General features: G+C 37.7%; 1 long non-coding RNA gene across 1 annotated transcript; it reads right to left on the reverse strand.

Moving 5' to 3' along the window:
• Positions 1-10451: 10451 nt before the first annotated feature.
• LOC105446571 lies at positions 10452-11696 on the reverse strand. Its single transcript, XR_004064640.1, has 3 exons — positions 11606-11696; positions 10947-11129; positions 10452-10520 (listed from the first exon to the last, which is right to left on the reverse strand). It is a non-coding gene; the product is annotated as an uncharacterized LOC105446571 (long non-coding RNA).
• Positions 11697-16404: the final 4708 nt, after the last annotated feature.

A 16404-nucleotide genomic window follows, 5' to 3' on the forward strand; every position in this document is an offset into this window, starting at 1 on the left:
TCACAGTTACGAGGCCATTGCTTTGTCACTGAACCATGACTGTACGCAGCGGGGGCTAGGGGAGGGGGCAGTTTCCATAAATAAATAAAAAAACAGAGAATGCAATAAATTTTTAATATTTTATTGAATTTTACCCCGGTCCCCTACATAAAAAAAATCCTCTGGGCGGCCATCCATTATGGCTCAAGGCATGGGAACGGGACCGGGGTAAAATGCAATAAATTATTGAAAAAATATTCTTTTTTTTAAATCGTTTTATATTTATGGAAACTGCCCCCTACCCTAGCCCCCGCTGCTTTAGCTGTCACGCCCCCCCCCCCCGTGAATCCGCGTCTGGATTAATGTTTGAAATATGAATTAACTACATCTGTGTGCATTTCAGATTTCAATATCAGACCAATTTGCTCTAAGGTTCGATTTTCCTTCAAGACTGCCCTGCCGTACTGTTTATTGCACGGCACCTTTCCATTGTCATCTTACAAACATTACGTAACCCAATTCCTAATTCCCACTTCGCAGACGAGAACCAACATCGTAGCTAAGGAAGCAGCGATTTACGGGACCATACTGCTACAGCTGACCTGAGATGGCGCTAGAGGGGATTTTGCTGTAGTACATCTAGTACAATAATAGTATTGTTTTAAATCTGAGTGTATTCTATGCATTATTTACAAATTTACCCCCCAAAAAAGAAGTTCAATGGCATATTTCTCGTTTAATAACCACTTGTTGACATAAAATGAAGCAGATTAAAAGTACATGACGCGTAAGCATTTTTGGCAAACGAAAGGAATCAATAGGCGGTGTCAGACACAATTTTACCGATCCATCTTGAATTACGTAGATAACAGCTATCTAGATATTGTAACGGCGACTTATATTGTTCGACAATGGGAAGTAAAAGTCCCAAGATACATCAGCCCCGTTATATGTTGAAGTTTAGTTGTTAGTGATGGCCGAGATTCAGGGAGAATAAACACTCGAGAGGCAGAAATTACATTTGAGGAGTTTATTACACCAAAGCCAAACACATTTACAAGGATGGATAAAAGAGAATGTCTTGCGAATCAGAGAGGCAAAATAATGCAGCAGGCATTAGAACAGGCTAAAAAGATAGACTAACATGACTGGAGACCATTTCTGAACAGGTTGGCTCTCTATCCCATTCGTAGAGTACTTTCGCTTCAAACCCTGTGATGACAGGCTTGTCACACTAACTGACACAATTAACTCTCGACAGCTCACTAGTTTTACTCTTCACAGACAGATTCTTCGCTCCTAACTGCCTAAGATACGAATGCAGTCTGTCTTATATACCCCTCGAGAGAGATGGAGAAAAAACAGTCATGTAGGTCACAAGTATCGCGCTGCGGAGAAGGGCGTCATTGAGCACATAAATAGAGAGCTCAAAGTCATATTGAGAGAGAGGATACAAGGACAGGAGAAAGTCAAGACAAGAAGCAAGCTGAAAGGGCTGAAGGACAGTGCAAGGTTAAAATGAGAGTTTCGGTCAAACAAGAGCGAAGGGAAAGAACGAGAGCTCTGAAAGTCAGGCAAAGTCAAAGTGAGAAGGGACAGAGTGAAAGTTCTGAAAGTGAATGCAAGGTCAAAGTGAGGAGAGAATAGAACTCCGCTGTATGCAAAGCAATTGGAATCGTAACATAGACTAGTACAATAATCATGGATAGTTGTAAAGTAGACTAAAGCATTGAATAAAATACATACATAATATTACATCAAATATCTTAACCAAACTGCGTGACACTATTTTACTTACGTAGGTGACAGACAGGTGACAGACAGAAATTTCCCGCGAAAAATCCCTTGAAATTTCTCGATATGGGAGAATTTTCTCGAATGGTTGTAGGATTTTTCGCGACATTTTTGCGAGATTTTTCGCGGGATAATTGATGACAGACAGCGAATTATCTACAAAGCTGTTTTTTTAGATAATTGGCTTTTCACAATGTTGAGACACCGCCTAATGCAAATCACATTTTGATAGTGCTCTCTTAAAAGCTTCGACGTCTGTCATGTATCGTAGCGGTGCTGGGAGAGCGTACAAACGTTTCGGACTTCCACATGACACCGTCAACAGTGAACAATAGACATCTACAGGAAATAATTATGATAATAATAATATACTTGTATAGCGCATATCATGAATATGTTCCTATGCGCTAGAATGGAGAGAAGGAAAGAAAAGAATAGAGAAGAGTGAGATACACTCAGCATTATTCCTTAAAGCTGATATTCTAAGCAAATAAATGTCCCTTAATTTGGTACCTACGGCAAGCATATGTTATTTATAAGTTTTTCAATTACATAGTATATCCACACAAAAATCTGGCTACTCGAAATCCTTAATTGAAATGTCGAAAATATCCGCCTCTCTTTGTATAGAAAGTCAGTCACGGCGCTGGTCTACTATATAGGACATCACGTCCGTGAAAGAGTATATTCACTTACCCGGATGTTCAATAGAAAGCCTGTTCAGAGAGATACGATTTTCTGCTTATTTTTGTTTCAAAGGCTGAAAAGTCTAATAAATCATAATTCTATGTACAATGCTTTACCTTCCCCTAATATTTCTTAGTATTAATATCAATTCCCATTTAAAAAAATGATGACATATACATGCAAACGATGTGCTATTAGTCGATATTTTCATCATGTAATTTTTGTTTTAGTGTTGAAATCGGCCCAGGCACGGAGTGAACAGTAGCTGCCTGGTAAAGTGGACCGTACCCATGTACAGTTAATTATCATACAGCGATCTACCGATGGTTTCTTCTTCCTTTTCCCCATGTCTTTCCCCTTCCAAGCTTGGCCCTGAAGATCCTTCATCTTCTTCCATGCTGTGCATTAATCGTGCGATCTACCAATTCTGACACCGGTAGTCAGGAGCAAGTCTTTGTTCGTTGTTTTTCTTAGCTGGTAACGTGGCTTTCATTCTCTTGCAATTGCCGATAAACATATAACTAGCGCACGTACGTTTCATCACAAGCAAGCCGCGCCTAGAGCAGCGGTCTGGTCTTACCTCCCGATTCTGCTCGCTTCACGAACGTTCGTGCAAGAGACGCATCACTCGCGGATGAATATCGTTCGATCACTAGACGTTGTCAAAATATTATAGAGGAAGCGCGCTTGCATGATCTCGTTCAAGTTTGATATTTTACAACATAAAATGTTTAACTGGTACTGTATCCCTTTTTTAGGCATGCAGTCACACACATCTATGATAAGACTATCATAGTTCTAGGCCTATTCGTTTTACAAAACTGCTCCTGTACCTTATCTGATGACAAGATAATGCATCCGCCTATTCATACGTGCATGATTTAACCTTGTTTCCCAAGCAGTAAACTCGTCTTAAATCTCTACCAAATAGGTGAATATGAGGATATAAAAAGAAATCAGCGACTGGAACATGTTGCTTCGTTAATATATTCTTGATTCAAATGAAAACAGAAAATCCATCAAATATACTCATTAACAACAACAAATCTAAGCTCTGACAGGATAGCATTTACGTAGAGATATCACTACCATTCACTCTCACTGAGCCCATGAGTCCCGTTCGTGACGTCACGGATAGAGGCCCGACTCTACATGCACTTCCGGCTTTCAGACTTAAAGGCCCGAATTCACAAAGGAGGTTTGTCGACAGATCTCCTTTGTGAATTCGGGCCAGATAGTTTGGTAGAGTTTACTCGCATAAATTCACCATTCTAAACTTGTTTTTGTCAGTTGGACACAGGGGCGTAAATCCGTACCGAGGAGTGGGGGGGGGGATGAAAGGCGATAGCCATCACATACTAGCACGAGCATAATTTGCCGGAAAAATGTATATAACAACCAGAATGCACTCCTATGTGTCAAATGTACCAACTGGTGTCACCTTACATGCTCTCGTGAAAATATTGATGTATTTTTAAGTGTCGATGACTGGATATGTCCAAAGTGTTACTTTAACGAACTCCCTGGAAACATTTTTACTGAAGAAAAAAATGTGAAATCACATAACAATAGTTCGGGTAGAAGTCAAAGAGAAAAAATAAACATTGATGCCCAATTGGAATCATTTCACAAATTCGATGTTTTACGTGAAAAGGGACTAAAATGTGTGCAATTGAATATTGTGAGTTTGTTGAAAAATTTTGACGAGTTGAAGTCTATTTTATTCCAGAATGATATCCATGTTTGTGCTTTAAATGAAACGAGGCTTGATGCTGAAATTGATGATACTGAAGTCTCGATATCTGGTTATTCACTTATACGGAAAGATCGTAATCGAAATGGTGGGGGTGTGGCCATTTACATACCAAATAATATTGATTATAAAGTTCTAGAAGATCATTCTCTGCTTGAATTAGAAGCAATCCTTATTATGATAAATATAACGAACTCTCAACCCATCCTATTTATGAATTGGTATAGACCACCGAGTTCCATGCGTGATACCTTATTTGCTTATGAAAATGTATTAATATTTATGAATAATTTTAATTCAAATTCAATTATAGTAGGGGATACCAATTTTGATATCTTTAAGAAGCCACTTATTTCGCAAACAAAATACTATGATCAACTAAATACTATTCATGGGTTGTATCAGGAAGCTGTAATGAATGGAGATCCCGTCCAAGAGGCCCCTTTGAAGCCATCCGTGGCACCGCGTGTCTTTTGTTTCCCCTATCGTAATCCCCTTAATCCCCCTCCGAAACCGTACAGCTCCCTAGTAGCACTAGGTCCTCCCTTTCCACACACATCCCAGCCCAGCGAGCACGGCGGCTTTTGCTTTGTGGGCCCGTATTTGGGGTGAATAGTGGTGATAACTTGACAACTTCTAGCCCTCAATCAATAAATGCGCAAACATATAACACAATTTCATTTAGTTCTTTAGGAAGATAAACCTTTAGACTACTTTCCTAGCTATGTACAAATTTCGGAAATTTTCGGAAAATATCAATAATTAGATGAGAAAATCATGATGATGAAAACCTTTCATTCGCTCTAACTCACGATTTCCTTGGTCGATTTCGCTGGTTGAAATGGCCATGCATTCAGTAGAGCTATCGGAGAACAGAAAAAGCATTTGATGACTAATATAAAGTTGCAATGGTCTTATGCTGTTAATTCTGTATTTTATATGTTATAGCTAAATACATCTTCACTGAACATGACTTAATTTTTCGGTGCCACGCATGGCTTCAAAGCTCGATGCTTGCATAATTTGCAAAAGAGTGAATAGAGAACTTAGGGAAGCAGATGGCGTTACGTAACATTTCGTACTATTTGGAATTCCAGAGAGGGACTGTGTATTGATATGGACAGCTGTTGATGGAAATGATGATTGGAGAGGGTTACATTTCCTTTTGTTAAGCCAGGTTAATCTTGAATATTTTTCCCTCGGAAAATTCTTTCGAGACGGTATCTCCATTCGTTACAGCTTCCTGGTTAATGGCAATGGATGAAGGCAGGTACACGGGGGCAGTCTTCGTAGACCTACAGAAGGCGTTTGATACGGTTGACCATCAGGTGCTCTTAAATAAACTGTATTCTATCGGTTTAGATGTAATGTCGTTACAATGGTTTGAGAGCTATCTATCTGTCTGAGAGAAGAATAGTTACCATGATTAATAATGTTATGTCAAATGAAAGAGTTTTGACTCATGGTGTGCCCCAGGGTTCACTATTGGGCCCACTTTTATTTACGATATTTATAAATGATTTGCCTAAAATTTTCAATCTTTGTCACGTACATCTATACGCAGAAGATACCGTAATTTATTTTTCGCATAAATGTCCCACTGTTGTTGAATCTGTCTTAAATGATGAAAAGGAATATCTTGATAAATGGATGTCTCGCAATAAGTTATTAATTAATTATACAAAAACTGTTACCATGCTCATTGGCACCCGTCATAAGTTATCAAAGTGTAATGTACTTAATGTGAAAATAAGAGATACAAATATTGTTAAGGTTGACAGTACAAAATACCTCGGTATCAATATAGACAATGAATTGAAATGGGATCCTCATATAAATATAATGTGTCAGAAAATCAGTAAACTTATTGGCTTCCTTGGTAGATTGAGACATATTATAAATGAATCTGATCTGAATGTAATTTACAAATCCATAATTATTCCACATTTCGACTATGGAGACATTGTTTGGCAATCCGCAACTAAATCCTCCCTTTCACTTTTACAAAAGCTTCAAAACAGGGCGGGCCGTGTGATAATGAAAGTAAATCCTTATTCTCATACATCCAATCAACATGTTCATGATACTCTAAATTGGGACTTTCTAGACTGCCGTTACAAAAAGCATGTATGTACTATGATTTTTAAGATTTTAAATAATTACACTCCGTCTTATATGTCAAATAATATCAAATATCGCACGTATAATTATTCATTTCGCTCATCCCAAAATCTAGATCTCCCTAAACCGAATTCAAATAATTGCAAAAGAACATTCTTTTATAGGGGGGCGACACAATATAACCAACTACCAGAACACATCCGAAATGTAACTACATTAAGATCCTTCCATACCCTAATAACTGATAATTTTTCTTAGCACACTTCCTTAAACTCAAATGATTTTGCATAACCGTGTGTGTGTGTGTGTGGGTGTGGGTGTACGCGTATGATATTATTTTTTGAATATTTTGTTACTTTGGTATTTAAAAAACTTGCATTTCTGTTTTGTTTCTATTCTGCTTCATGTCGCTTTTATGTTAATATTGTAGTGTAGGACCCCAAGGAAGAACAGTAGTGTTCTATAAACACTGCTGAATTGGGCTATCCACCGATTTTTTTTTGTCTATGTATATGTATAAATATTTTACTTTGTATATTTTACTATGTATGATATTTTTATCTGATTTCGGAAATAAAAACAACAACAACAAAGCACACGCCCAAACTAATTTACGCAAACGCGCGCGATCGCGCACGCACAAACACACACACACACACGCTCGCTCATTAGGGGTGTGTGGGTGATAGGCTAGAAAGGAAGCTTAGACGTTTCCTTAAATTATTAGTAAAAGAAGACGATTTATTGTTCCGTTTTCTACTGTTAACCCTTGTCTGAATGAAATCCTCCCCCCCCCCCTCCCGCGCGAAGCGCGAAAGCTTTGGCGTTTCATTAAATTATTATAAAAAGAAGACGATTTGCTGTACCGTTCTCGACTGTATATCCTTGTCTGAATTCAGTCCCCCCCCCCCGCCCCCCCCGCCCCCCCCCCCCCGCGCGGAAGTTTTGGCGTTTCATTAAATTATTAGAGAAAGTAGACGATTTGTTAATCGTGCTCGACTCTTAATCTTTGTCTGAATTCGATTTACCCCTCCCGCGGAAAGCGCGGAAGTTTTGACGTTTCATTAAATAATTATAGAAAGCAGACGATTCGTTGTACCGTTTTCGACTCTTAATAGCCCTATTTATCTGAATTCAGTTTCCCCCTCTCGCGCGAAGCGCGGAAGCCTTGACGTTTCCTTCAATTATTAGAGAAAGCAGACGATTGGGTGTACTGTTCTCGACTCTTAATTCTCGTCTGAATTCAGTTTCCCCTTCCCGCGCGAAGCGCGAAAAGCTTAGACGTTTGATTTAATTATTATAGAAAGAAGACGATTCGTTGCACCGTTTACGACTCTTAATAAGCAATATTTATCTGAATTCAGTTTCCCCCTCTCGCGTGAAGCGCGGAAGCCTTGACGTTTCCTTAAATTATTAGAGAATGCAGACGATTGGATGTACTGTTCTCGACTCTTAACTCCCGTCTGAATTCAGTTTCCCTTTCCCGCGCGAAGCGCCCAAAGCTTAGAAGTTTGATTTAATTATTATAGAAAGAAGACAATTCGTTGCACCGCTTTCGACTCTTAATAAGCCCTATTTATCTGAATTCAGTTTCCCCCTCTCGCGCGAAGCGCAGAAGCCTTGACGTTTCCTTAAACTATTAGAGAAAGCAGACGATTGAGTGTACTGTGTTCGACTCTTAATTCTCGTCTGAATTCAGTTTCCCCTTCCCGCGCGAAGCGCGAAAAGCTTAGACGTTTGATTTTATTATTATAGGAAGAAGACGATTCGTTGCACAGTTTTCGACTCTTAATAAGCCCTTTTTATCTGAATTCAGTTTCCCCCTCTCGCGCGAAGCACGAAAGCCTTGACGTTTCCTTAACAGATTAGAGAAAGCAGACGATTGAGTGTACTGTTTTTTACTCTTAATTCTCGTCTGAATTCAGTTTCCCCTTCCCGCGCGAAGCTCGAAAAGCTTAGACGTTTGATTTAATTATTATAGGAAGAAGACGATTCATTGCACAGTTTTCGACTCTTAATAAGCCCTATTTATCTGAATTCAGTTTTCCCCTTTCGCGCGAAGCGCAGAAGCCTTGACGTTTCCTTAAACTATTAGAGAAAGCAGACGATTGAGTGTACTGTTTTCGACTCTTAATTCTCGTCTGAATTCAGTTTCCCCTTCCCGCGCGAAGCGCGAAAAGCTTAGACGTTTGATTTTATTATCAAAGAAAGAAGACGATTCGTTGCACCGCTTTCGACTCTTAATAAGCCCTATATTTATCTGAATTTAGTTTCCCCCTCTCGCGCGAATCGCGGAAGCCTTGACGTTTCCTTATCGTGACATACTGTATACGTGTATAGGCTATACATTAAAAAAATAACTCATTTCTCATGCATTATGCTGAAATTGAAACAATCACATTTTTTTCTTCTTCTTCTTCTTCTTCCTTTTTTTTCCTCTCTTTTTTTGGGTAATATCAGGGGGGGGGGATGATTGTAGAGGCCATTCCCCCCTACTTCAAGCCAGGGGGGATGCAGCCCCCCACCCCCCCCCCGGGATTTACGCCCCTGGTTGGACACCATTTAGTGTTATTCTGGGGGTTAAAAGCTTTCTATTGATGTAATTATCTTAATATTTGGGATTGTCTTAGAATATCAACTTTAAGTGTTCAGTTGACATTCGAAATTGGTTCTTTAATACAAAATAACAAAAACTTTTTGAGACAATTTTTAGAGTTTTCAACCATATCACAAATGTTAAAATATGCAGGAAGTTTATTCCAAAGCTCTGCTGATTCAACCTGAAAAGAGTATGACCTGTAGAACTTAATTTGTATTTATTTAAGGAATAGTGATGGGAAACTATTGGGAAGATCAGGACCCCTTCTTATAAAGAGTTGCTATGTAAAGCAACTTATTTGCGATTGTTTTAAATTATAGCCAAACGTAAATGAAGAGTATGGGACGCCATAGTGAAGTTCAGTAGTGTTCATTCGTGGTATAAATGGAAAAAACGGAAACCCCCTAGACTAAATGTCACACAGGTAGGAGAAAAAACTTAGTCATCTCAGCTGTATGACCTGCATCTCGTAACGAAACATCACACCTCAGCAGCTGTATATAAACTGCAATAAAGACAGGCTACCTTGACAGCTTCAATTAAACATGGTGCGTTGTGAAACGACCGGCTTCGTTTAGTATAAGTGCACGACTGTCAGTAATATAACTGCCCATCAAGGCCTTGCCTGACATACATCCACGTCCAGAAAGACTAAAAACAATATAATATGCATGAGAGTATATATCATAATTTCATAATGATATACATTCAACATTATCTATGAACAATTTAATCGAGTGACCACTTTGTCCTCGGAGTAGGTATACAAGACCCATGTGACCATTAACGTAATTAGGCCTCTGCGTCTAACACGTATATATTAACCACACCCAAAATGTTGTAGGATGTTCTAAAAGGAGAAATTAAGTTTGAACAAGGTCAAAACGAGTTTGGTCACTATATTAAATCCCCTCTTAGTAAGGAAGTCATGAAAAACTCACTTACAACAATTATATATTTCAATACATGTATCACCTTAGACCACAAAAGAATAACATCAATCAAGAAAAAAAATACGTATAATGCCTACCTATAATACAACCACACTCACGCACACACACCCTCGCCACCCCACACATACACATGCATGCTGGATAATAAATTGAAGAATTAAAAGAACCATCTTTTAAACTTTAAAGCCCCTTCAAAGCGTTGGGAGCCCCAAATTCGCCAACAATTTGATGGCAAAATTTTAATTAAATTGTATCATAATGTGAAAGAGGATGTCATTTATGACACACTTCTGCAAAGATTTCCCCCGAAAAATGTGTTTGAAGACAAAAATTCGACTTTAAACGCATTTGTTTTGAAGATCCTTGCAGAAATGTGTCTTAAATGACATCCCCTTTCTTAACATTTTGCCATCAAATTTTTGGGGCTCCCAACACTTTAGAGGGGCATTTAAGTTATTGGAAAAAAGTATTTAAGACAGAGTACGTTAAATCTTGAGAGTGGGGTATTTGTTTTTAAGTAGACACATGAAATCATTTGCGGAGAATAATATCAAGTACTTACAGTGTACGGAGGCTTGTAAATGCGGTGAACGCATTAGCTTCAATGTGTTGTATTTCATAACCTGACAGAATTCTGTTGACAAATACGAAAGGAAACATAATTATGAGCCTAAATTTAACCTTGCCTTTATCATAGACACAATGGTCTTTTTCGACTAATTCGGTTAAACCAGACTCTGCGTCTAAAATCACAAAAGAAAAAGTTAAACCTCGGACTAACTTTCTTTGTTAAACCCGATTTTGAACAAACATTTAAAAAAAGGTTATACATCACGTGGTGGTAAGTCTGGAACAGCAATCGTGTCTGACCACTACCATCAAGCCAAAATGAAAAAAAATAACTATTTTTGCATTTTACAAAGGCTCATAGTAGTGGGTTTTATGGGGATTTTGACACCATTCGAGTATTCACCCTATAACAGGTATTTTCAATCATATAAGGACATTGTGGCGGAAGAAAAAGTCGGGTCACGAATCAGACAGGGAAATACCAACTCACAGTACTCTAGCTTGTCTTTGATTATCGTAGATATGTTGTGGCAGAAGCTGTAGGTCTCGAGGATTTGCGAGGAGACCGTGGAACTTGTCTGCAGCTGTAGTATAATACAGTCCTAACTTATCAGTCAGTGCGGATATCACTTCGGGTATAGTTAGATTAGTCTTGGCTCTCTCATTGAAAGTCCTTTATCGGCAACAAGGGAAAATTGGAAAAAGTAACCAACACAAGAAGGAAAATTAGTTAATATATTGTGAATCATGACATGAAGATGTCGACATATTTACAGCGGCACTTAGTAGAGAAAATTGAAAAAAAACTACTGAAAATAGTTATGCTGCGACATCGTTTTCGAAGAAAAAGAAAATCGTTTAAATTTAAATTCTTCTTAAAAATTAGATTTACACTACGGTAGGCAACTATTCCCCTAAAAAGTTTAGAAGCAAATGTTAAATAAGAAGGAAAATATCCATGAAATCAGGATCTATGAGTCATTTTTAATTATAAGGGACAAATGTGTTAGTACCCTTTGGTATTAAGCAATCCAGTTTCTTTTGCAATATCCACTGATGGTTCGGGTGTGATATGCAGTACTGTTTTCATAGATCGAGATGATCGTTGTTGTATATAGTCACGAATGTTTACTAGTGAAGTGAACTTACATGCATCGTATTGTTGAAGCGATGGGTCGAATCGGTGTAGCTAGACATACTAAACCTTTGAATAAAATGGAATAATAGCAAATTAAAGTTAAATGCATGTATATACATGTACAAACACAAACGAACACCCGCACACACACACACATAATCACACACAGTGGCAGATCCTTTGGCCGTAAAACTGATAAAAACACATAAATTGTACCTAAAAGAAAAAAAAGAGACGGGCCCCCTCCCCTGGAAAAAAGGGGGGATGGGTGTTGATAAAAAAGTGGGCACTCCCCCCCCCCCCCACACCTCACCCCTCCCCTCGTTGAGCACCAAACAAAAATAGAGCTCACTACCCCCCCCCCCCCCTCCCTCATATCATAAACACATGTATAATATTAAACATACTTAAAACCATGAGAAACAGCCATCGAAACTATTCGAAAATGTATATTTATTTTAATTTATTTTTTACTCACCTATATACCATACATCCATCGCACATATATCCACAACTGGTATGCAGCGGCTCACTGTAAATAATTTGATTTTAAAAAGGTCGGTATTCATAAAGAAGTACTAACTTTAGAAATAATTGCCACTTATATCACTTTTATAGCGCCTGTATCCGTCAGGCAATGACGCTCATGGCACTAAGACATTATTACCCCAGTTACAGCTAAGCCACGTAAGTAACTAGCGCACCCATACCAGCACACTTTAAAGATAATAAAGTGTCTTTTTTTCCTCCATAGCTTCGCTAGCTGGAATCGTTTAGTGACATGTTGATTTCAGACAGTGAGGTGCATAAATAACTTCATATTTTGTGCAACGTGATGCCTGAATAAGTGAATTCGGTGACGGGAACTTTGTTCTTCTTCTGAGAATGCCGTGTCTATACAATTAGAAAAACGCTGTTGTAGTATATACCTCCTACGGTTTTAAGACGTTTGTTATACGACGTTCTTTTTAAGGAGAGTTTCGTATGAATATTTTAGTCTGAACAGACCCATAAACAATCTTAAAATGAGGAAGCCAATGGCACACCCAACTCTCAGTTTTCGTTGTTCCACTCTTCTACATGTTTTGTGGATTACGCTTACAAGTCGTTTCGAAAACGAGATCAAATTTTAAATGATTAATTTCAAATGATTAATTTTGTTTACAAGAGCGAGGTTAATATCGACTGTTTGGAGCCAGAAAGGCCTTCCATTTTCTACATAGTAAACGCCCTCTTTGATAAAAAGAAAAGACGATGTGTTATATATGAACGTCATTGCTAATGCCTGTATGTGTCTAAAACTGAACATAAAAGATCATTTGAATAGAGGCTCGGTCCACGCTAAACATTTTCATTTGCCTGCGTTTAGTAGGCTCATTAATCAATATACTTCTTACCATTGTTCGAATCGAGATAGCAATGTCCAGTTACACACGTTTCATTCTGCAGCGGAAATAAGGCGGAATCTGTACAAAATATAGATATTAAATAAGGGATTTCTCGATCACACCGAGTTATTAATATGTCCGATTAGAAAAAAACAATTCATTGTAAAATTCGACATCTGCGATTCACAGTCCAAAGATTTCAGCGAAACTTGCCATAACACGAACAAATCTCCTCCTCTTTCTTCCACTTCTTCTTCTTATAATAGTATAAGTAGTATTACACTGTAGTAGAAGAAAAATAGCAGTTTTAGTAGTAGTAGTAGTGTTAGGGGTAGTAAGAGTATGCTATGAAGGTTATGTTAGACCCCAACATGTGTGACATTTAGCTTAACTTCCGATCATACCAATTTAGCTCCACTTTCCCCAAAATACGGTGACCGTTAATTTTGAATAATATCAACACTAATAATAATAACAATAGACGGGCCGGCTGATTGTGCGTATTATAATCAAGTAACCAACACAAAAAAGGCAACAAAAAGCTAACATTGGCATTGGCTGGAATAAAACGTATAAGGCGCTATCTTGTTTTTTCAACGGCTGGTTCAAAATCATCGAATATTTGTGGGGGCCCCACAAATATTAGAAATGATTATATGTTTGGATATTTTAGCCGTCTCTGAACCGATTTGGTTCAAACAAAGATAATTTTGTCATTTAAATTGTTTGCTCTTTCACATTTGACACGGTTATGTTTTCATTACTCACAAAAAATTGTTTTGTGTAGCGCCATGATCTACACCAAAACTCAACTATCCCTTTAATACTACTACCACTTCTACTAACATTACTACTGCTATTAATACGGGTAATAGTAGTAGTACTACCTCTACTGCTACTATTAATATTACTACTATTCCTACTTCTACTGCTACTACTCCTTCTCCTTCATTTAATACAATATTACCCTTGAGGTTGGAATAATTTCTCTTCACCTTTTGTCATGAAATGATTGTGACAATATGATTCATTCTTGATAGACAAAGTTAATATTTTGCAGAACTGTACTGATCCATCTCAATAGACACAGAGATAGATCACTAAGTAAGAGAAAATGATAATGTTCTGGATGAAGGATATAATAACTACAATTATTTTGCGCAGACATCCATCCCAGCGGATGCTCAAGATGTCTATAAAATAGTATAACTAACGCGGCTGTAGCCCTTCTGCCCTAGGGCTAACACAAATTCGAGCAATGAATTCCGTCCAGATACCTATTTACTACACCAGGGTCGAGTGTGGCAAATGTAGATTAGTATTTTGCCGAAAGGACATTAGTGCCGCGGCGGAACTCGAACCACGAACCATGTGATCCACATGCTGGTGATGTATCGTCAAGATGTCATTTATTGTTCCTGTCCTATAGTTTGTTATATTTCAGCCGGGGTGTATGAAACTTTTATGCAATTAAAATAACAGATTCATTTTTTTTTATTTACAATAGCTTATCAGAAGCGTGTCTTTCACTTTAAAGTATACCATAAGCCTTCAGTTACGCTAAATAAGGTATGGATTAATGTTTGTTTATGAAAATATCCCCATGCTACCAAAACATCTCTGTGAAAAAAGAACACCAGGAAGCAGGATTTTCTTTCTTTCATTATAAGTAGGCTAACATTGATCACAGTCTTCCTTTAATTTAGTAAATAATCACATGTCATGTTTTATATTTATTTATGTATATGATTTCTGGACCCCATGGAAGACCAGCAGTGTCGTGCCTGGCACAGCTGAATATGGGCTATCCAGCCGTTTTATTGACGTTATGTATATACTTGTAAAATATGTTTGTTTTTAAAACGGAAAATAAATACTATAGCATACTATACTATAGGCGTCGGCTACCATAACCTGACTGATTTCATAAACGATGATTCTATAAACAGCTATCCATGATTTATACGTACATTGTTTCAGCCACTTCGACGTATCCCATCTTCTTTTACCGTGTAAAAGGGTACAAAACATAAAACTTAGTGCTTTCCTTTCCCATAGGCCAATGTATGTATCCCTTTCAGGGCCTGATTTTCTGTATGGGCTAAATTGAGCATATATGTTGTTCTTCAAATCGGCCACAATTATATATATTTGGTTCTATTTGTAGTGTGAGAGAGAGAGAAAAAAAGATGATGATGATGATGATGAAGATGATGATAATGCTGATGAAGTTGTTGATGATGAGGAACGAAGAGAGAGAGAGTAACATAGAAAGGGGGAAGAGATGATAATGATGAAGATGATGAGAGAGATGGTGAGAGAAAGGAGAGAGAAAGAGATCAAAAAAGGATTCGGTGATTGTTATAGGCCTAGACTTTTCATTTGTCAAAATTGGTTTCCTTTGATCGACAGTGTTCCGTATACGGAATTTGAAGAAGTCTCGAACTGGTTCAAATAGTATACATGTACGTATTAACCGTGGATAGCTGTTTATATAGGATCATCGTTTATGAAATAAGTCATGCTATGATAGCCGACGCCTATCATCGATGTTAACCTACTTATAATGATATAAAGAATCCTATTTCCTGCTGGTATATTTTTTCACGGAGATGTGCTTGCCTGGTAGCATGAGGCTTTTTCAGAAACACACATTAACCCATACTTTATTTAGCATAACTGTAGGCCTATAGAATACTTGAAATCGCAAAGCATTTTTTTTAAACAAAGGCTCTTGAAAAGTTTTTGTAAATAAATTTGCTATTTTAAATGCATAAACAGCTTGATACACTCCCGGCTGTGAGAAAATGTTTACAAATTTAACTTCAGGAACGATAAATAATCTATGGAAAAATCTGAAAATTCCGACTATATGACCGTCCCTATAACAACAATTAAAAAAACTGGTTAAAGGTAAATACCAGTATTGGAAACGCCCCAATTTCAAAGAAATGAATTGGAAGCTCTTATTACCAATCATGTGAAAGAATATGTTTTGAATAATACATGATGATACAATTTTTGCCGGGAAACCGCCTACTAATTGATATATTTGCTAAATTAGTTTATCTATTGGGATGTGATGGATAACGCACGTGTCGCGCACCTGTGCGCAGTCCCATATACATCTTTCTGTGTACGGTGCTTGTAACTTTACCACGACCGGGCCGAATTTGTTATCATTTTGATGATTCCAGAACCTTGCAGTACACACCAATACTTATATGCTAGATGTTCAACCTTTTCTGATCGATTCCACAATGTTTCTTTCACAATGCAATCGCATGACCAGAACTGATCTTTATTTTTAAGAACAAAAAATAGAACGAAATTAACAAGCAAACAAATCAAAACAGAATATTTGTTTTCTTATTTGCTAAGCTTATCATTACCAGTGAGTACATAGTAATCTGTATTGAAAA

The sequence above is a fragment of the Strongylocentrotus purpuratus genome, unplaced genomic scaffold, assembly GCF_000002235.5.
Source record: "Strongylocentrotus purpuratus isolate Spur 01 unplaced genomic scaffold, Spur_5.0 spur5_scaffold_18, whole genome shotgun sequence".
Taxonomy (NCBI): Eukaryota; Metazoa; Echinodermata; class Echinoidea; order Camarodonta; family Strongylocentrotidae; genus Strongylocentrotus; species Strongylocentrotus purpuratus.